Genomic DNA, 22,902 nt, shown 5'->3' on the forward strand with positions numbered 1-22,902 from the left:
ACTTTAGAAAACTTCCTCTCAAATATTTTCAATTATTATATCTGTATATATATCTATATCTATAATTATATATATATGACTTTACATGCTCACTATCATATAATCTAAATCAACATGTGAATTATTTTCTACAGTGTCTTAACTTTTGATAAGCAAAAACCCTGCAGCTATAAGTGTCATCCAGGCAAGCTAAAAGTAAAACAAGCAAACACTTTTTTGTTTATTTATATATAAAGATTTATTTTAGTGTCTAAGGATTTCTAGAGTTTAAGTACTACCAAAAGATCTTTGTTATACAATTTTTCAGTAGGAGAAAAGTTTTTGAAGACCTGAAATATGTTAGACATAAAGAGATCTTGCTAGTCAGATAAAATGATAGTGCTGGTTTATTTATTTAACAACCTAAAATCAAAGTGATGAAGACAGATTTCAAGATTTCCTCAGCTGAAAACTAAGGTGAAAGCTAAGCAAAGATAAATTTCCATACGAAAATCTTTTTTTCCACTCAGGTGCCCATTTCTCTGTAATTCTCATAAACCTGTATAATCAATACATCTTGTTATACCAATATTATGATTGATTGTTTTTGTAAAGCTACGTGCTCCTTTGCAAGCTGATTCTGATTACTATGAATGAAGTACAATCAGTTCTGAGCTGCATTTTTCAAATCTGTTGTGTGTTTTCAAAACAGAGTACCCATGGCTGACACATCCACCCAATACTTCACTTATAGGCTTTCTATTCTGCTGCATTCTAAGTAGTATTTGATTATTATATGTTTCATTAAAATGATGAGTAACATAATGTTGTAGAACAAATTGTCCTTCATCAAAATTGTCATCTAATGAAAAGTGATGTTGCAGTCATATTTTTCATTACGGTTATTCCACTGTTATCTCTGTTTTTTTGAGTAGAGTGGAAGTTGTTCACTCAGTCAGTTCGTGCCCTGTTAGTTAATTCTGTAAATCACATATCAACATGTGTTTGCCCTCCAAAAAATCCTCATTTTTTTATGTCTGTGTTCTCATATTACCACAAGGCCTCTGCTGTGAGTGGTGTCTCCTTGCCAAGGGCTGCACGCAAACATATCACAAAAACCTGATCCAGCAGAAGCTGTGTCTGTTCCTGTGTGTGTTCTTGCTAGCGAGGAACAGTTCAAAATATGTGGGCTCTGAAAGCAAAGTAGGAGCACAGTATCACTGACAGGGTCTCTCTATCCCTGTCTCTGACACTGGCCCAGCAAAGGCTGGATGCTATCAGGGTTTCAGCGGGAGGAGTTCAGTTCATGAGGCAGTGTTTCAGGTGTCTGACTCCTTTCCTGGATACAACACAAAGTCTTTGCCTCAAAGGGTGTACAGTATAAAGCGAGTTAAAGACAGGTAGAGTGACTCACACAAGGTCACAGAGCAGGCTAGGCATCAAAACAATACTAAAGTCCTTATCACCTGACTCACAGCCCAATTTATTGTGCTTGATATACATTTACCAGAGAGTTAGGATGCCTGTAGATCAGCCATAGCACCATACAATGAATTCAATAAACATAATTCTATTTAATATGATAGATATATAATATGATATTTTGGTCCTCACAGCCTCCTCCAGCCTCCTCATCCAGACAGAAAATCAGCCACCCTGTATGTCCCAGACTTTAGTAAGCAATCAATGCAGCACTCTTTGTAAGTGGACAGTTTGAAACCTACTTTCAATGAATTCTTGAAATCTGCTTTTCACAGGTGCTTCCCGTGCTTCCAGCAAATCAGATTAAAGCTTTAGTATGAGAAAGTAATATAACATGTTGATGAATAAAACTAAATTAGATTTAGTTAAAATTGAATTATCTTTGAATAGATACTCACAAATTACTACTTTTGCTTGTTGGCCAATTGTCAATACTTCACGTTAATATTTCTTACAGAAGTCAACAGAGTGCAGAAAAGGATATAAATAGACTGTCAGATTCAGTGTATACAGGCCAAAGGAGCATAAAAACTTTCTTTTTGTCATACACAGACAAATCTTTCCACTATTCTAAATGTCACTGGTGCTGTAGTAAGAGATGATTCAATACAGTGGAACATCCTATTTCATGCTGTTTGATTTCTGCTGTGTGATACTTTTTATTATAGATCAGTACCTTGGAAAAGTAACTGGAGTTGTGTGGTTTGTTAACTTAACAGACAAAGTATGTCCCCATCCAACACCATATGCTTAAAAAGGATCAGCTACTGCTTTATCCATCTATTTATTACTAGATAACAAATCAAACTACCTGTTCTATTTACATAACTTTGACAGATAAGTATGTAACAGGCCACCGAGTAAGAGGCCCGATATCAATACAATGATCAAACAGAAATTGTTATTCAGCAGGAAAATTATTCAGCACTTCAGGTAAAGTGATGTCATAGTTGTACATCACTCTACATAGGCAGCAAGGAGCAGGTTAACAGCAATGATGCTCAGGAATTCATTAAAACATCTTTTGCATCTGTTATTTGGCTGATGAAGTGTTTAGGGAGATCTGTAGTTTTCTAGGCATCCTTATTTTGAGCATGATTAATTTTTTCTCAAGGACCCATCACAGCTTTGGTTGAAACAAGTCAAGCGTGCTTCTGTCTTTTCTGTAGTATTACATACCTATTGCAAGAATGAATTTGGATTCATTTTTTTCTGCACAACTTTGAATTCTATAGACACTCATCCAGCCCCTTAACAGAGGAACTGTTTTCCACCAAAACCAAACTGTCCCACAGTCCAAGTAAGCCATACAGCACAATCCTCCATGAGCCTATGCTGTCAGTCTTCTCTCTCTCCTGTTTTACTGCCTGCTTGCCACTGTTGAGCTGTTAGATCTCTTCTGAGCACCTTCTTAGCTTAACCAGCTTCTTGATTTTGAGGGAGCCTGGCAATAGCTGACAGGAACTACTCTAGACAGGCAGTATAGATAGGGACTGTTTCACTTTGGGTCCTTCAATACATGTCAAACACAAGGACTTTCATAGAGAGACTTTTGCCTCCTGACTCATCTTCTTGCTAGGTGCCTCAGGACGTGAAAAACATATCCTGAAAAAATAAATAAATAAATAAAAATGGAGGGATTGAAACATATTTCATTGTTTTGGCTACTTTGAACTGAAAAGAAAAATATGCAAAGAGTTATTAAAGTTCATGGCCACTCTTTGGACCTGACCCTGAAGACAGATAATGTGATTGTAGCCAGTATGTACCAGAAGGGACCATAAGGATATGTGCAGCCCCCCTCCACTCCTACACACCTACAGAGGAGTTCTCAAATACAGCTGTCTCAAAAATGCTGGTAAATGTAAGACATTAGAAGTTCAAGGAAGCTATGACATATCCACTGGTAGTGCTTTCTATTACTGCTGCAACAAAACTGGCCCAACATTTTCTCTTGTGTAATCTGCAAAGACAATGTAGATGAGCCTAAAAGCATAAATGAAGATACAGAAAGTATATCTGCGATACGGTAACTCTGGGGTTTCTTGGGGAATATCCAACTGGCATTTAAAGTACGGAAACTGTTGCATTTTTAGATGATAACAAACCATCACTGCTACTCTCTAACTATGGATGTAGAATAAAAATGGTCTTGAATGGCTAACCCACTGACAAGCAGATCCAGTAGACAAGCTCCCTCTGTTTTATTCTGGGAACGTTTGCCTTGTTACCCACACTCTCCTTCATCTGTGATAAGCATAAGTTCACTGCAGGTCAAAATCCAGTATCTTCACACAATGAATTCAGGTTTTCCTCATAGCCTACTCATTCTAAACCAAGCAGAACAGACCCACAGCAAAATAGTTCTGTGTGGGTCTTTCAAAAATATTACAAAAATAGCTTAATGACTGGAAAGCCTGAGGAGTTCATGACAGTTACACAGCTGCTTCTACATGCTGTAAAGTAGTTCCAGTATCATTCTCTGTACCTAATACAAAAAGCCACAGCAATAGTACTGTTCACAGTCCTCCCACACCCTCGTCTGATGCGTTTTCTCTGCGGGAAGGTTGTGATGCTCATTACAGTACAATGGATACTTGTGGAAGGCCCATCATGTTGTCATGCGCATCTGGACAGACATAGGGAGAGGGATGCATTCTTGCTGCATGCGGACAGTGATGGGGGCAAGGTTACACTTCAAGTTTTTGGCACTGTTGTTGATGCTGTTGATAGCTTTTTCAATGGAAACACTGTTATTAAAATATTTTCTCCACCCTTCTTTATTTCTGGAGACTCAAGAGAGCTGGCAGCGAAATGTGGGAATTCCAATGTTCACATATTTTAAATGGTAAGAGAGATGATGTTTTCAAATGACCTTTTCATAACACATTTTGAGAAATTTGCCTTATGCTTCACTGTAGAGTCTGAATTTCTTACAGAATGTATCCACAAACTCTGGATTATTAAGGAAATTTCTTCCCAGTTTGTTTGTAAGTCTATGCAGCAGTATTGGTCAATATTTTCCTCCAGTAATGAGAAGTTCAAGCAGGATTGTATCTATCAAATTAATAAAAGAGAGTCAGGAGAATTTTGAAATGAGAGTAGTGCATGAAACAGACAGTTCCAGTTTCTGGACAATATATCATTCTAAATGAGGGACATCTGTAGCCCAAGTTACTTTGTCATTGAACTCCAAAGTAGAAAAATATAGCTTATATCAGGCCTTAAAATGCCATTCCAATTGAAGAAAAATACTAATGCATCTCTCCCTATATTGATGAAAAGACGTATCTCAAATAACATCATTTATTTTTCAGAAGCTGTAAATAAATATTCTTTAAAAAATATATGTGTTTATTTTTAAAAGACTATGATTACCACCTTTAAGATTTGGAAAGCATCTAGCCATGTGTCATGTCCTTTTCTAACACAATAATCTCTGGCATTTCTCACTATTTTGGTGGTCTGCACAGTTTATAGACATCTCCAAGCTGGAATTGCAGGGAACATGCCCTATTACTGTTATTCACAGACTTCATTTAACCCAACATATAGGTCATGCATCCAAAAAGGCATTCCAAAAATCTTTTAAGGGCTGTGCCAAATCTGTCACATTGCACATACAACCATCATTAGAACCTCCCCTCAGGCTCACTGCTAAATGAATACTGAAAAGTTTCTCTGGTTAACAGTACTTAGTCTGTTCGTTTCAATAACATACTTCCCTGCAGATTCTTGTGACCTAATACTGTATCAGGATGGGATACTACTGTGTGGCTGTAAACAGTGAATAACCTTTTATAGCAAAATTAGAGGTGTATTAGAAGCACATTAGCAACTCACTTGTATGTATTTGTCTTAAATTCTACCATCAACCCCTGTTGAAAAGAAGATTTGAAAGTGTTATCTGGTACCTGGTAATGAGTGGTGTCCCTCAGGAGTCTGTCCTAGGACTGGTATAGTCTAATATTTTTATCAATGACATAGACAGTTGGACCAAGAGCACCCTCAGCAAGTTTGCAGATGACAACAAGTCGAGTGATATAGTTGATATGATAGAAGGAAAGGATGTCATCCAAAGGGATGTGGACAAGCTTGCACTTGGGTCAGGGCAATCCCAGAAATAAATAGACTGGGAGAAAAACTCACTGAGAGTAGCCCTGCAGAGAAAGACTTGGAGGTTCTGGTGGACAAAAAGCTCGACATGAGCCAACAGTGCACACTTGTAGCCCAGAAGGACAACTGCATCCTGGGCTGCATCAAAAGAGGAGTGGCCAGCAGGTTGAGGGAGGAGATTGTCCTCCTGTACTCCACCCTTGTGTGGCCCCACTTGGAGTGCTGCATCCAGGGGCCCCCAGCACAAGAAGGATGTGGAGTTGTTAGAACAGGTCCAGAGGAGGGCCACAAAGATGATCAAGGGGCTTCAGCACTCCTCCTACAAAGAAGATAGGCTGGAAGAGCTGGGGATGTTCAGCCTAAAGAAGAGAAGGTTCTGGAGTGACCTCATCGCAGTTTTCCAATACTTAAAGAGGGCTTATAAAAGAGATGAAGAGCAACTTTTACTCAGGCAGATAATGACAGGACAAGGAGAAACGGTTAAACTAAAAGATGGGAGATTTAGGTTCAAGGTTAGGAGGAAATTCTTCACTCAGAGAGCAGTGAGGCACTGGAACAGGTTGCCCAGAGAGGTTGTGGATGCCGCATCCCTGAAGGTGTGGATGAGACCAGGGTGGATGAGGCCCTGAGCAACCTGATCTAGTCAGTGGTGTCCCTGTCCATGGCAGAAGGGTTGGAACTAGGTGATTTTTAAGGTCCCTTCCAACCATCCTATGATTCTATGATACTGAAAATATTTAAAATTGCCCACACTCTGATAGATTGCAATGGTTTAGAAGAAGTTACTTTACTAAAGTAACTGACTCCATACAACTGAAATTATTTTAACCCATCAGCAACGTAACTTATTATTATCATGGTATTTTATCAGAAAATTATTTATAGACATGTTATTCTATTAGATTTTTCTCGTAAGAGAAGAATGTAGCAGTTTGTATTCTCTTTAATCAAATTTACACTTGTATTCTGGCATGTGATAAGTACAGGGAAGGGAAGGGAAGGGAAGGGAAGGGAAGGGAAGGGAAGGGAAGGGAAGGGAAGGGAAGGGAAGGGAAGGGAAGGGAAGGGAAGGGAAGGGAAGGGAAGGGAAGGGAAGGGAAGGGAAGGGAAGGGAAGGGAAGGGAAGGGAAGGGAAGGGAAGGGAAGGGAAGGGAAGGGAAGGGAAAAGAAGAAAAGAAAAAAAGAAAAGAAAAAAAGAAAAGAAAAAAAGAAAAAGGAAAAGAAAAGAAAAGAAAAGAAAAGAAAAGAAAAGAAAAGAAAAGAAAAGAAAAGAAAAGAAAAGAAAAGAAAAGAAAAGAAAAGAAAAGAAAAGAAAAGAAAAGAAAAGAAAAGAAAAGAAAAGAAAAGAAAAGAAAAGAAAAGAAAAGAAAAGAAAAGAAGAAAAGAAAGAAAAGAAAAAAGAAAAAAATAAGACCCATAGTTCCACACACAAACAAAGCTTCTAAAATACTCTGATCAAGGTAGTAAACACTGCAAAGAGTACTGCTAATTGCATCTTTAAAGATTCTTGGCTCATCTCCCACATCGTAAACTTAGTTATACCAGTTTAAGCTACTAGTAACTGATCCTGAGAATGTGGTCTCATATAACAAATACCAATGCAAAGAAAAGAGGAGAATCTCTGGCATTTTGCTAGGCTCCAACTGCAGTTTTGCAAGAATCTGTAATGCAGTTATTCCCCAAGAATCATATTACCACACTTTCAGCTGTTTGTGAAAACATTCTTTCTCTCCATTTGCCATTCTCATGTTTAAATAAATGTGTGTAGATATATGTATGTGTATGTGTGTTTATATAAAATCATTCACATCAATATAAATGGCAGATTTAGAAGTATCCTAACATTTATAATATTGCCAAGTTTTGCAGTTTGTCAAAATCACAGCCATTAGGACAGCTAAGCATCCATCTCAAGTTCTCATTATTTGCAGAAAAATGTTGTGGCTTTTGCTACAGGGAGCTCTCTTCAGGGATAATGAAATATTTGGAATAAACAGATGAAAAACAAAGCTTTCAAACATAATCAAAATGCTGACCTACTTAGTAGAAACTAGGGAAGTTTGAACACAGTCCCAGGACAGAGTACAGCTATTGCTTTTTGTCAGGGAGGAAAGTAGAGTTGTCCGAGTATTGTGAGCTAAAAAATAAATGTTAGTTCTGGACAATGCATACTATGGGGCTAGAACAAAGTAGCAAAACTTTCTGATTCTGCTTTCAGTGGTGTAGGTTCCACCACATGCTCCCTGAAGGCAGCAACCCCAGGAAACAGGGATTTTCAGGTATCTGGTAAAGGCAGTACAGGCTTCAGGACAAAAGCAGCCTTCTCATCTCCTATAGCTTGATGCTCTAGGCAACAATCTACTTTGTTTATGCTCAGACTAGTTTTACAGTATAAACAGGAGAAACAAGGTAATGGATATCCAGACAAATTTATTAAATCTGATATGGTCATCAGGACCATTACCTGAAAGTAAATAAGTGTTTTCTGAGGCTTAGCAGTGAGTGGGAAACAGAACTGTTGATAGGTAGGATCACATATATATATATATATCTCCATATATATATGTATATATATGTGTATGTATATATAAAAGGTTTTATATATATATTCTAAACTTTGAAGTTTTTCATGGATACAGCTATTTTTAAGAGAACCATTCATGGCATAAGACTGCAATGTAATAATCCCACTTCTACTGGAAGTATCAAAAAGAAATATAGCAAGACACAGGTAGTCCAACCACATCTTGGAATGTGTTAGCTTTTTTTTTTTTTTTTTCAGACAGTAGGAAAAACAGTTTTACAGGAGATGTTTCTGTACTTGATTATTGATAAGAGAGATAAATGAGTTGAAAATATAAGTGGCAGGAGACAATATGTGTTCTAAAAGCCTCTCACTTCCCCTGGGAAGAGAAAAGATCCCAAGTTAGCACCAAAGACTTCAAGCAAAGGGACTGTCCAGCAATAATACGTGTGTTCTCACTTGCTTAGAAGGAAGAGAAAGCAAGTCAGAGAGAAAGGAACTCTGATTTTCTGCCAGCTGCAAAGCAGGCAAGCAACCCAATTGATGAAATCATCACCACTATCCCCTGCCTGCTGGGCACAGGCTGCAGGGATCAAGCAATGAAGGTGGAGTCTTTCAAGTGGAAACTGAGGTGCCTCATGCCATGTGACCCAGAAGACAGCCAAAAGCTGCCTCATATTCATGGGCTCATCTGTAATTGCAAATCAGATTAAATCTGGTTTGTAATCTAAGAAAATAAGCACATTTTCTCCTGTCCTGGAGAGCAAGTTTTATTCAAGAAAACTTTACAATATTGTTTGAAGCTGAAGGGGTCTTTCATTTGCAATAACGGTAATTGAGTAGAAGAAACAAAGGCATCGATTTATTCTTATGCCTCCTGCTAGCTTTTTTTCTTTGATTAGTCAGATGTCTAAATGATAATGACATAGATGGTTCATGATTACTGCCAAGAATGTTCTAAATATTGTTGACAAGCTGAAGGACAACATGTTGTGTGGATAGCAGGTCAGACTTGAGAAATCTCAATTTCAAATTTCTAATATGTAACAGTTATCTGGGTCACATGTACCAAGCTTGTTATTCAAGTTTGCTGCTTAAAAGCAACAAAATCATATCCATGATTTATCAAGTAAATGATAAATGGAATCATTCCCATCTTGAAAAATGATGATTATGAAATGATGGAAATTAGACTCCAAGAACAAAATTCAACCACTGTTTTTTGCAAAGATAAAAAATAAAGTCTTTCTTTCTGTTTTAATAGACAGGAGGTACATGCAGTGTGAGAAATATAAACATTTCAATTTATTCCAATCAAAACATGCAACAAACTCTGATTACAATTATGACTATGCCAGCTTTTTACTTTCACATACAACTTCCACATATTATCTCCTCTTGCACAAGTGAAGTTTGCAAACCATTTGTAAAAAAAAATGAAAAAAATAAAAAAATAAAAAAAAATCTAAACTATACATTGTATGTATGTTCTTAAGCTCAAGAACTTGAGAATTTTAAATATTTTACCTCTCTCCTTTCCTTCCCCCTAAAGAAACTATTCATTTAAACTTATTAAAATGTGATTATTTTTTATTAATATTCCCTAGTAATGGATTCCCTAGTAATGAATGAAATTAAAGTACGGACATGAATCCAATATTCTGTTCACCTAGGTGGCATATATTTTGTTTGTTTGTTTGTTTGTTTGTTTGTTTGTTTTTTGAAGGAACCCATTTGAGGGGAGTTTCCTATACACACATTAGCAGAGTTGCAAGTCTCTGTTATGTTTTCTGTGGACTCAATGAGCTATAAAATGTGGAAGAAAAATGTGACACTAATTCCTACAATTCACAAAAGTTTTTTCAGGAAATTGAACTGTGATCTTATACAGAATAAATTGGTACATTTTATCCCTTGTAGAATGCACTTTGAAGATGTCTAAGAAAGAAATACAGGTGATGATTTTCTCTTACCCCACACAGATGGGGGGAAAGTGACTAAAACAAGAAAGGAGAGTAAATATTATAACTCAAATATTGAGATGACTCCAGCAGAAAGTATAAAATAAGTTATTGAGGAAATATGAGGAAGTTAGCACAATGCACTGCTACATTTAGTGAACGCACACAGAGGGACCTCGGAGCAAATCAGTAAAGTTGTAGATACAGAGAAAGATGGAGTATTCATGGTTTATGTATGCTGTAGGAAATAAAGAGAACAGATAGATATCACTATCAAAACCTGATTGTATTTAGCCAAGACCAGTGAAGGTTCAGGTTGGTTACAAAACCAGTTTGTCAAAACTTTACACCAGAACCGTAAAATATAAGGCATTGCAGATAACTCTCATTTACCTTTACACAGTATTGAGTGCAATCCACAGAGTTGCAAATAAACATATTGTGAGTGGATGAAGGCCATTCCTCATTTGGCAAAGATGCTCTGTGTGCCCCCTGACAGATGCTCAACCTCTCATGGTTTCTAGAGCATAATTTGCAGCTTTTTGAAGCTGTTTGACATGTGATCAGTTCTAGCAGAACCAAGTCTTTATGCCACGCTAGGAAAATAAAGCAGACAGGAGTAGACAAATGCATCTTTTAAAACTACATTAACAGAAACATAGTAACGGATTCCTTCTATTGTTCAACATAGAACCATAATAATGAGATCCTTCTACTATTCATATCTTACCAAAGACATCATTCTTTTTCCAGAGGGAAAAAAAATATCTGTAAAATTCCTCTGTCAACATCAGCATTGTACCATTTTACTATTGCTTTAGGAATAGAAGAGTTGGTCAAATAATAAACCGTTTGAACATCAGTGTAGTTATTTGTAGTGCTCATCCACTAAAACAAAACTTTGCAATTGAAAAATTTATTAAAAAATAATTTAACCATGAAAAATAGTGATGGCATTATGCCTGCCTATTTGAAGGAATGAAACATAAAACTGAAAATCCTTTGAAGTCCATGCTTACAAAATAAGTATGAACAGAAAACATGATATTATTGCCTCAAAAACAATCTTCTGAACAAGGCTAAGGCTGTCTTTGTTGGGGGTTATCAAAATCTTTTTGTTGACATTTGTTTGTTTTTGTACATGTGCTTACATTTCCTACTCTCTAGTGTCCCTCTGAGTGCTCAGTGTTGTCACCCAGAAAAATGTGAAAGAGGATTGGTAACTCTCTACATCTCAAATGCACAGCAGCCACAGTTTATTTGAAATGGACCGATTGGATTTTTCATACTTGGGCTAATCTACTAAAGATTAGCTTTCATCAATGGTCATGACAAGCATCTTCCAGACGTTTCTGTGTGACTGGTCTGCTCTAGCACTGGTGCCAGGCTGATGACTTGAGGTGTCCCCAAAACCACTAAACTCCTGCTGTTTTCTGAGACCTATCCCCTAGAGTTCATAAACTGTCATCATCTAGTCTAAATACTTATCCCAGTTGAAAATACTGAATACATATTCTTCCAGAGGTGGATGCAGGGGCCCTCCTGAAAGGACTCTGGTCACTAAAGGTAAGCAAATTAATAAATTTATTAAAAAATTAATAAATCAATGCAGAACTGATTACTGTACTCCCCAAAGCTGTGGGGCCCACAGAGAGCTCTCTCCCTCCAAGAAATCCCACTGAAGCCAGATAAAGTGAGAGTGTGAAAAGCTTTTGGCAGAAGGAAGGCAGCTTTTGCATGTCTTTTGTGAGTCCATCTGCTCTTTCCTGATATCTATCAGAGCATTTATACACCTAAAATGAAAGATATCCTTGCAAATAAATCAACAGGGCTCAGACTACTGTACAATAGTGATGTAATTAGACATGTCTTGAGAAAAAAATATAAATGCATATTTTTATATTTTACATATATTCACAAGGAAAAACAAAATTACAAAGTGACTCAAATAAATTAAAAAAATAATAATAATAAAAAAAGTCCATCCAATAGTTTTAAGCCCAGTCCACTTGTACTTCAATAAAGGAACAAGTCTCCTCTGCAGCCAAGCATGATGAGAGGAACTTAGAATACCAACCACAAGCTTTCAGATAAAAGCATAGATTTATCTTGAAAGTTAAGAGATATTAATTCTTAATATGTATTTCTACTTGTTATTTGCTCCATGGATTCAAGGTCTTTAAGTTTCATATTTTCAAACAAAAAAAATCTTTAATGCTTCTTTTAAAAAAAAAATAATAAAGCAAGTATTTTCAAACAATTATGGTTCCAGTAGACCAAGTTTCAAAACTGTATCAAGAATCACAAGATTCAGATGAAAATATCATGCTTAACATTAAATATATAAAATTTTGACATTTTATAGAGGAATCAATGGAATGGAATGGGAATCAATGCAATGGAACTCAGTGAGCCCAGCACATGTAGGAAAAATCAGAATTTAAGGTCTACCAGTAAAATGACCTGGCAAAGGTGTTCTTGTGGAGGTTCTTTCTACTGTGGTATGAAGTCTTGGCTCAAAGAAGTGAAGACAATGAACCCTGTGGTTCAAATGATGGGAATACTAGGCAGTTCTGGACTTCTGTCTGAGTTTAGACAAATGTTTAACTGGAAGACTAAAATTAAAGCCTGGAAGGTGTTTTAAGTATCTTTTTTTTTCTTTCTTTCTTTCTTTCCTTTTTTTTTTTTTTTTTTTTTAGTGCTTGGAAAGGGATGATTTCTCACAAACTGATAAATAAATCCTAAAAATACTTTTCTTAAAATAAGATAATCTTCCCCTAAATCAGTCAGGAATTAAGGTTTTCATGAATTCTATATACAATATATTTTTGATTTTTTTTTATAAGGAACTTTGATATATATGTTTATTACTACCCACTTTTGTCACAGTAGTACCTCAAAGCCTCAGGATTAAGGCCCTGTTTGTATGGAGGGCAGTAATAAACCAAAAGGCAGTCCAAGAAGTCTTACAGTCCAAATATATGCACGTCTCCTTGGAATGTGTTATTGTCACAGGAATTGTCTAAAAGACTAAAAGGGGCTTTGTTTGTATTTAGATTTCTCTCTTTTCTTAAGCTGTTTGTTTAGAAATGGGTCACTTAGCATAGCAGATGTTTCTTCAACACAACATATTTGTGTCACAGATGAAGAAAACTTTCCAACCAACTCTCTTGTTTTAGTCACTATAATTTAGCAGTCCATTTTATTTCTTTTTAGAGCACATAAAGCAATTAACTAAACATTTCAGTTGTTCATCTGTGTTTTTCCACCACCTGTAATTTGTACAAATAATCTGATATGGGAATTTTTAGTACTGTCATAATAAAAAAATATAAACTCTATGTGAATGTGCAGTTTCAAGCCACCAGAAATTATTCAGGAAACATCACTTAGCTGGTTTATGCACCAGAATGTAAATGAGGCCTCCTTTTTTTCCCCCAGTTACCAGTAAAGCTTAGGCATTCACTGCTTTCATTTGACTTCGTTCCTTTTTTTTCTTCTGTTGCCATGGAAACCAGGGTGCCAGTCAGTCTGCAGAAGAAGCTGCCATTGCAGGTGGTTTGCAGATACTGTATTAATAAATAAAGAACTAAATAAATAACTGGGACCCATATTTTCCTCAAAAAGACAACAGTAAAAAGCACATCACTTAGCATTTATGCTGTTGGCTTGTGTAATTTGGCTATGGAGACTTTATAGAAAACGTTTATTGCTTTAGAAAATAAGCATGCATGTATTCTTGTACCTGGCAAGCCCATTGTGTATATTTACAGCCTTCTCTATATCAATCAACTAAAATATTGAAACAACATAAACCAATTGAGTTGAAAAGAATGAATCTTAAAAAGAAAGGGAGAATGAAAGAGAGAGAGTGTGAACACGCATGCGCTACTGATTTATTCATGTGCATGTTCAGTTTATGTGCTTGGAGTTACTACCCATTTTGGATCTTAGCTGTACAGTGATTCTGTTGTTCTGAAGAGATTTAAATTAATGTAACCTTGATCTAAGAAATTAAAATCAACTTGAAAAAATATATAAATAAAACTGTTTTAGCTTGGTTTTAAGCATCAGAAAAATAGTCTTAGGGGAACACATTACCAGTCTTCCTGAGAATCCCCCATATCCTTAGAACATTTTTGTCTAATTTCAGCCATGTCTTAAAAATTGATAGAAATCCCACAGGCAATTATTCATGTAAAATATTTTGTAGAAAATAAAAATTGGGTGAAGAGATCAATGCTACTAAAAAGGAAAGACAAGGAGAACTCTTCTGTCATCTATTCCATTTGCTATGTTTTAACAAGTTGAGCAGTCTCAGAAACAAAAATCAAGTACACAGAGAGGTGTTATTTCAATTCTCTCCATCCAAAATAGTCTTTTATTAGATAGAAAAAGTTGAAGGACTGCATGGCTTACAGTTTTACCTGTGATGCATCTTAAGTCTTTCCCGTATAAAGCAAACTCTACAGTTATTACTTATTTAGGTGTTCATAACATCTTAGGAATGTGTATCCACCTTTTTTCTTCTTTATTTTTTTTTTCTCTTTTTTAATGGTTTTGATTCCTCTCATATTTCTTAGACAAATTAATGTTAGCATTATTCTTCTAGGGAAAGAATAATCTGTTTGAGCTTTCCCAGTAGGCTATTGTCTAATCCAATGACATTCCAGCAGAAAAATACACACATACACAAAAACAATGGACCTAAAGGGAAACATATATGAAATTTTAACATTGAAGTCCACATGAATTTTGAGCATACACAAGGAAAGGAGGATGAGAAGGATGAGAGAAACAGAGGATGAGAAGGATGAGAGAAACAGAACAATTTTTGGAGATGGGAAGTTTCAGAATGAAAAGAAAGTTGAAGGAGAAGGGAGACCTGGAATAGCTCTGTATTAGGAATGAGGCCAGGAGAGATCAGGATATTGAAGAAGATTATAGATTTCATGGGGCTCTGTGCTGAGTTAGAGGAACTGTTCCTTTCTTTTTCTATTTTTTTCTACCCCAGATACCCAGGGCAATAGGAAATCCCTTCAGCCAATGCTCTTCTAAGGTGTACACTCCTGAATTATAGGGTCACAACTCTAATTCTTCCCTTCACTATCCCATGCTTCTTAAGCAGCTTTTTCCTCCATTAGTCTGCTGCCACGAGCAACAACCTATTTGGCTTATGGTTTCATATTTTTTGATACTTTTTCCCTAAGTACTTTATTGATAAATGCTAACATGGAAAAATGAGCTCAATGACCCTCAGTTCTGACTCAGTATGTTTTTTCTCACTTTAATAATATATTTACCAGGAAATAGATAGAATGAGAAGCATTGTTTGGGGCTTGCTTTTGTTTGTTCATTGTTGTTGCTGTTTGATTGTTTTTTTTAATCAACAGAGCTCTAATACTACCTGACTAGCAAAAATAGAGCATAAAATAAAAGCATTGGAAACTGTGGATAACTCTTTCCCTGTATAGTTTACTTCATACAAAAACAGTGCCAAACCGTGCATTTTTTATCTTCTTATTCCAGAACTTATCCAGGTCTCACTTCTTATAAAGGCTTATATGGACTCTAGTGTAATTGGAGGTAGCTCACTTGTATCTACAGAGCTTGTTGACAAACCAAAAAAGAGAGCCCTTTATAGATACACTCTGGTCACTAGAGAAAAGATTTGATGCTGACAGTATAGTCAATAGAAGTCAATATATATGAGATAGTTAAATAGGTCGTTCATGTTAACAAATTTCCAGAAGTAATATTTACAGTCGATTGAGAAAAAAGAAAGGAATTTTGTACAATGGATCAAATGACAGAAATCAAAATGTTGACCTTGCATTACTTTTACATGAGACCTTTTTTTAAAAAAAGCTCTGATTTGGAGCTGCAAGTGGAGGGCTTCTGGAAAACAGACTGTTGTTTCTGTTTTCATTATTTCTTTCTCATTTCAGTCTGGAATGTCACTTGGTTGCTGAGATCATTGCACAACATGAATTGTACAGAAAACCCCTCATTTCTGTAAGATAAATGTGCTGTTATATTTTAAGTTGAACAGGCAAGAGCCTTCAAAATTTGTACATGTAAATGGAAAAACGCTTATGTTGGTGGAGAAATCTAAACCACATCCTTTTGTACTCTAACCATCTACCCACTAATAGAGAAGAGTTGTCAGAGAAGTATTTTAACTCTGAGTGTGTCTGAAGTTTCAAAAAGGCTGTTCTTTTTCTCCTCTAGTCACTACACGTATAAGCAAAATCTTGGAAAGATTTATTTTCTAGGCAACAAATAAAGAAATCTCTACTAAACACCCCCATTTAGGCACAAGTTGAATTTAAATAATGTCACCTTTACAAAAATTATGATTGCCAGCAGCATGTAGTAAAAAAACTGAGACAACGCTGAGCATCTCTGAAACATACTCACCTAGCAATCCACTACTTTCTTCTTATATCCACAAGAATCATGAGCATTTGGAGACAGGTAATCCAAACTTTGATTTAATTTAAATTTGGATTCTGTTCAAGTCCATCTGTACTTAATGTAAATGTTAAAGTGTCCAGAAACAAATATGGATTAGAACTGGCAACCCTCATCTGTGCAAAACTCCCTCAAAATCAGTGCAAATGTGCCTCAATTAAGTTTCTGGGCTGGACTTTACTTGGAATTAGAGATCATAAACATGTGTTGCATGTTTTATAATATTTGTCTGTAAAATTTTCTCAAGAGACGATCTGAAATACATAGTGTATGTCTTAATGAGAAGAGAGGAGAATTTGGTTTTGATTTTGTTTTATGATTGTAAGAATATTGATGTCATAGCCTAAAATGGAAAAAGTACACTATTGTGTTATATAGCATTATATCGCATAATTTAACCTCTTGCTGAGATGGAACAGAAGACAGCAGGGGGCCTTGATAGTTGTTAACACACTATTATATTTTCATGGCTTATTTTCTATGCTTGGTAGAACTCTGGAAAACAGATGGAAGGCGACCATGTAGTCCTACAAATTTCCAGGAAACTCTGGTTATATAACTTATGCTAGTCTTTTCACCAAAAGTCCGATTGCTACTGAAGTCCAAAATAATACTGAAGAATCTTCTGAGCAGAAGAAAGAGCAAATGCTCAAAGGTTGCTCTTCAAGGTAAATGATAGCTACTCAGAAGTGGGGAGAGATATGGAGAAATGATATAACAAAGCAGCAGTTGCTGTGGGCCAAAAGGCTGCCTACTTTCACTGCCTCTATGTGTGAAAGTTTTAAAAATTAGCTCCATCAGAGTCTGCAGTTTTGGAAATACTTATACTTGATTTAGCAAGTGGAAAACATATATTGGTCCCTGTGACTACCAGTAGGAGGACCTCTGCCCACCAAGCAGGACCAGTTCAAGAGTACTAGGCTTCTCAGGTAGTTTTGGGTGCATTATCATGGCTCAGAGGAGGTATCCTGTGGTTTGATTTCTCTTCACAGCTAGTGTTTTGAAACTGTTGGACTTGTTGGACTCCTTGTGGAGTCTTTCAGTAGGCATTTCCAGAGGCTGCTTTGGGGCCGGTGAGATAACTCCATGCTCCCTTCCTATAGTCACTGGAAGAAAGAGAATTCTCTAGAGGAACAGCTAGATCCTGCTGTACCCACTCTGAATCATCCTCTGGAGAAGCGTTGCTTGGACTATCAAAAGTCACTTGGAACATTTATCTCATTAGTAGGCTACAGCCTTTCTCAGAATTTTCTTTGTGTATTTCCATATTTCTCTCCTGGCTTTGTAAGGTAAACAGAAATGGTGGCATAGATTCATTCCTTCTCCAAGCTGACTGATGCCAGCAGAGTTCTATTCCAGGAGAAACTCAATCCCATCACTTGTATTTATTCTAACTCTGGATTAACTTTTATTTCTTTGTTTTCATTACTGTGCTATTTAATTAGATGTATTCTTACAAAACTCGCCTGGGGCTTTTTCCTTTCCAAAAGAAATATGGTGTGTGAGTTTTTTCAGAAACATCCAAGTGACTTAGGAGTTGAAGTCTCCCCAGACATTAGTGGGTGGTTTCTGAAATTCAGAATAATGACCTCTAGTCCATTAGTTAAAAACGATGTCAAATACCCACAGCCTCTGCATTTGATAGGCAGAATGATGTCTGTCAGCACATCACTGAACCTATTCCTAGTCAAGTAGTAAATCAAGGACAAGATTGGTTCTGATATTTTAAATACAGATCATTTTCAGTTATTGAAGGTTAATGTCGGTTTCCATGAAGAGGCAAGGGAAGATTGCAACAAAGAAAACCTGGAACACAGTAATCCTATTTCCTGTGCCTGCCACCTACTTTTACAGCCAGCCATGTAATATATTTTTGGCAACCTAGTTACACCATTCCACTTATATTTGATGTTTTTTAATGTAAGTGCTAAGTGACTTCAGTATTCCCTGGACAAGCTGCAGCATTCCTCACTAAGCATGGAGCACGGATGGCTTCTCAGTTGCAATAGATGGCACAGGGCCCACACTGAATATCAGCAGGAGTATCTGCACTGCTTTCCATAGGCTTTTGATCATATCTGTGAGGAGAGTATGCATTTGGAAAAACCTTTCCATGGCTGCCTGGGAGTCAAGTGAAACACGACATGAACAGAAAAGAAGACAAGTGTCTTGAGTACACATTTAGGGGCAACAGGAGCAGCAGACCTCTTCTTTGTGGTGGCCTGGGAACTCCACCACATTTCCTTTGGGAATCCACCTGAAAGAAAACAGAGTGCAGGACCTGATGGTCTATCTGGACCAGGTAAACTGAATGAGAGGCAGAAATAATATGGCACCATTTTGATGATTTAGGGGTACATAACAGGAGCCAGTATGTTTTTGCTTTCATGAGCTCAAGTATGAATGTATTTTGCAATGCCTGTCTAGCATAAGATAAGCAAAACGGTTGGGGAAGAGACCTATAAAAGTAAGACATACATGGGGAGCATACATGGAAGCAAGATATTTCTGCAGGCCTTGACACTTTTTCCCATAAATATGTTTTTCCCTTAGTAGTAAATGGGCAACTACAGCCTTAATGACCTTGACTTTCATTTATGTATTCTTTTCAGTGGTTTAACAACAACTTTGTTTCATTTATTCCTGGCTTCAAAACTGACATAATGATTTCTTTAATTTCCTTTTCCCATAGAAGCAATTCTTATTCAGCTTTTACAGCTAGAAGCAGAAAAGAAAAAAAAAAAACACACCACCAACAAAAAAAAACACACGAGCCCCAGTGCTACACATAAAAATGTTAAAAAACAACTTTGCAACAACAGCAACAAAAAAAACTATATGGAAAAAAATATCATAAACTAATATAAACAAAAAAAAAAATGGCCACTGAAGTGTTCTGGTAGTGGAACCAACCTCTAACCTCTAAATAAAATTCATCAGTTAGGATCACAACAAATAATGTCAGCCTTATTTATTGCTTATATTTTGTCAGAGTAAACAAGGTTATTTATCTCCTGGATGTTTTTTTATGCAATATGAAGTCCCCCCAAACACAAAATAGCGTGTGCTGCACAAAAAAAAAAATATATATATATATATATATATTCTTTATATATATATATACATGTATACATATATATATACATAGAGAGAGAGAGAGAGAGTTTTCTGGCCACAGGGGACATGTGTGTTACAGAATTTTAGAGAAGTTTGTTCAGTGAACCCAACTGGCTGAGATGGACATCTGCTTGAGTTAAAGACATTGTGTGCTTGTACAGACACAAGTGCTTCAAAAGGAAGAGATAAAAGGGCTTCAGCAGCCTGCTTAGCCACATCCAACAAAACCTCATAGATAAGTCAGCTTCAGATAGTCAGAGAACCACAGAGAATGTGCATATTCTGCATAAGCGATCATACCTGCATTTTAAGTGAAACAGGAACACTTTCTATAGCAGCTTTGCAACACCTCTAAGCAACAATTACTATGTTTACATTGTGAGTAAGATTTGAAAAGCCAGTGAACTGCCTTCCATTTTGGGAGAAAACCTAACAATACATAAATGAAATCAAGAAAGGAAAATTTCTTGCAAACGCTTCACATACCACTGATTGTCACACATGGAAAGGCATGAAAGACAGGGAAACTGTGCAACTGCTATTGTCATTTATTGCATAATATTTGTGTGAATTGTGAATGGTTACATGATTTGTTTCACCTCCAATTAATGTTAAAAGGCTTCACTTCTTATTTAAACATTTCAAAATTAAGAAATTTGTCAAGAATCTAGATTCCCTTTGACATTCCTGATACAAGACTGTGCTAGTTGCAGATGCTTAAAGATGCCTTTACAAGGCTATTTGCTCATGATGCTGCATATGAAAAAATGAAGAGTAATATTTTCTGTAATAGATTTCTATATAAAATGTTTATTCTTTAACATGACATTATTAGTTTTTAATCTCTTATTTGCATTTGTTGATCACAGATACACAGATAAGCAATGTATTACTTTGGACAATTAAATGTGAATTCTAGAATACAAGGTGAATAGAGGTCAGAACAGGCACAGAAAAGGCACTTCTACAGAAGTTGATAAGTTAATCATACACAGGTTAATAACATAAGTAGGTACTAATTTTAGTTGCTTTTGGAGAACAATTGCCTGCCTTGAGGATAAAATACTTTCTTTTAAGTGTCAAACAGCTAAACACAAGCACTGTCAGAATATCTTTCCTTGCAAATATAAATTCAGTATCTTTACATTTCAGCACTTCTATCTCGTATCCCAGCAACTCTTCTGCAATGGACTCCTGAGTTTTAACCCTACTTGTCGTTAGACCACAAGATGGATAATTGCTGCAATGAAATATGTGTCTGCCTGCCTGCCTGCTAGTCACTCTTGAACATTTTAATTCCCTTCACATGTGAAAGTGGAGAAGTCTGCAAGCTCCTCAAAGTGTTGTGAAAGTGCCTAGCCAGGAGAAGGCAGAGCCCAAAAGAGGTCTGTCACCCTGACATGCAGTATGTGCATATTAGACAGCCAGGCAGGATGCACATAGACGACTGCCTGCACTCACCCTGGCTTATGCTGAGAAGCAATACCATCAGAGGCATTGGGAAGAGCTGGGTTTATGCTGTGAGAAAGAGGCTTAAAGGCCCAGGGACTCTAAGCTGTAGGAAAGAGAATTTCTTCCACTCCAATGCTCAAAGAAGAAATTGCTTTCTATGGGCAGCTTAGTCTGTTCACTGAAATAGTTGAATATTTCAAAAAAAAATCTGTGTCATTAGCGGCCTTGGAGGACCTGGTCCTGCAGGTAAAAAGTATCTTCATCTACCAGTGAACCCAGTCTGAGCCCAAGATCTGTAGGTGTTTTTATGAAAATAAATTTTTCCAGGACAAAATTAATTTCTGTCAATGGAAGACAAGTTTGTCTAACATAAATATCTTTATTCCTCACAAAAGTGGAAGTGTTTCTCTTTTGCTCAACAGCCCAAAAGGAAACAATCATTTTTTCAAGAATTACTGTAAATGTTAATCAGGAAGGATCCGTCAAGTAACCATGCAGTGGACAGCTTTCCAAGCCTTGGGAAAGCAAGCAGAGTTTGAGTCTTGGGAAATAATGCTGTTGTTCTTAGCTTTGATTTGTGCGGGAGTCAATGCAGGGGCAATTTTGACAGTTGAGCTGAAGGGAATGTTACTCCCATTAAAGTCAAATCGTGATGCAACCTTGCTCCCTCGGAACTAGGCAATGATAATGTGCTAAGATTGTTTATATGATCCCTGACCATCACATTTCAGAGTTTGAATGAACTGAGAAAATTACATGACCAGAGCTCCCATATCACTTATTTCATCTTTAGTAGAAACCAGGCAGAAGGATATTTGCAATAGCTCAGCTGAGAAGCAAGAAGGGTCTCCGAGTACAAGTTTGTTTCGGAAGTACCTGAAGTTATAAACTGGCTCACCTGAACCTTTCCATCATACTGAAGTTTGGACGAAACAGTCAAAATGGACTTTAATCTGTGCCCTATTCCTTTTACTATTCAGGCCTCACACTGTGGTAGTTGAACACTTTCCATATACACAGAGTAGCATGACTAGGAGCTGTCAGATGCCATTTTTACCTTCTATCATCCTCCTCTCCCTGATTATTGGCACTCAGCTTGCACATGCAGGGTGAAGCTACCCCTATATTTATTCAGTGAAAAATTGTACCTTGCTTTCTTTCTTGCTTAGTGATTAGGAGGTGAGTTTGTAAGAGCCTCAGATTTGTTCCTCTGGCCCAATGAATATTTATTTATTCAGAAAAGAGACTGAGAGAGGCAATCTTGACAATCAACATTCAATGGTTTCACATCAGGTGGGTGGGGTAGTTGTCTGTGCTGTAGAAAAAAAATGGGAGAATTGGGAGAATTTGAACCTGGGTGACTCCAACCCAGAAGAGTCTTCTGCTGCCACATTATTGTCTACTTGGAACTGTCTTTCTGTTTCTTAAAAAAATAAAAAAAAAATAAAAATGTTTTAGCATTTTGCTCACTGGAGAGTGGGGTTTGTTTTTTGTTTGTTTGGTGCAGGTTTTTTTTTTTTGTAATCCCAGATTCTCATGAGACATGAAATCACTATGAAATCATTACCGGGGGCAATTAATAGGACAGAGTACTGTTTTATTTTTTAATCTCTTAATCATTCAATCCAGTTTTTTGTGGAGACAACTTGGTACTAGCATGCACTGATGGACTTTTCAGATGCTTCACTTGGAACAAGTAAGGCCAAAACAGAATTAAAGCAGCAATGATATTACTTTCCATTACGGAAAGCTCACTGCTACATGCAGTGAAAAAGTCCGGAGATCAAAAAGATGGAA

General features: G+C 36.7%; 1 long non-coding RNA gene across 2 annotated transcripts in view; it reads right to left on the minus strand.

Moving 5' to 3' along the window:
• Positions 1-259: 259 nt before the first annotated feature.
• LOC110351781 (uncharacterized) overlaps positions 260-22,902 on the minus strand; it is an 82,682-nt gene continuing 60,039 nt past the window's right edge. The window contains exons 7-8 of one of the 2 annotated variants that reach the window (XR_011808405.1): positions 18,742-18,793; positions 8,847-13,631 (exon numbers count right to left, since the gene is read on the minus strand). This is a non-coding gene — a long non-coding RNA (uncharacterized lncRNA). Of the gene's footprint in view, positions 3,067-8,846; positions 13,632-18,741; positions 18,794-22,902 lie in introns of those variants that run through there. The other variant, XR_003496485.3, reaches the window with a different exon arrangement.

The sequence above is a fragment of the Anas platyrhynchos genome, chromosome 3 (genome assembly GCF_047663525.1).
Source record: "Anas platyrhynchos isolate ZD024472 breed Pekin duck chromosome 3, IASCAAS_PekinDuck_T2T, whole genome shotgun sequence".
NCBI classification, from domain to species: domain Eukaryota; kingdom Metazoa; phylum Chordata; class Aves; order Anseriformes; family Anatidae; genus Anas; species Anas platyrhynchos.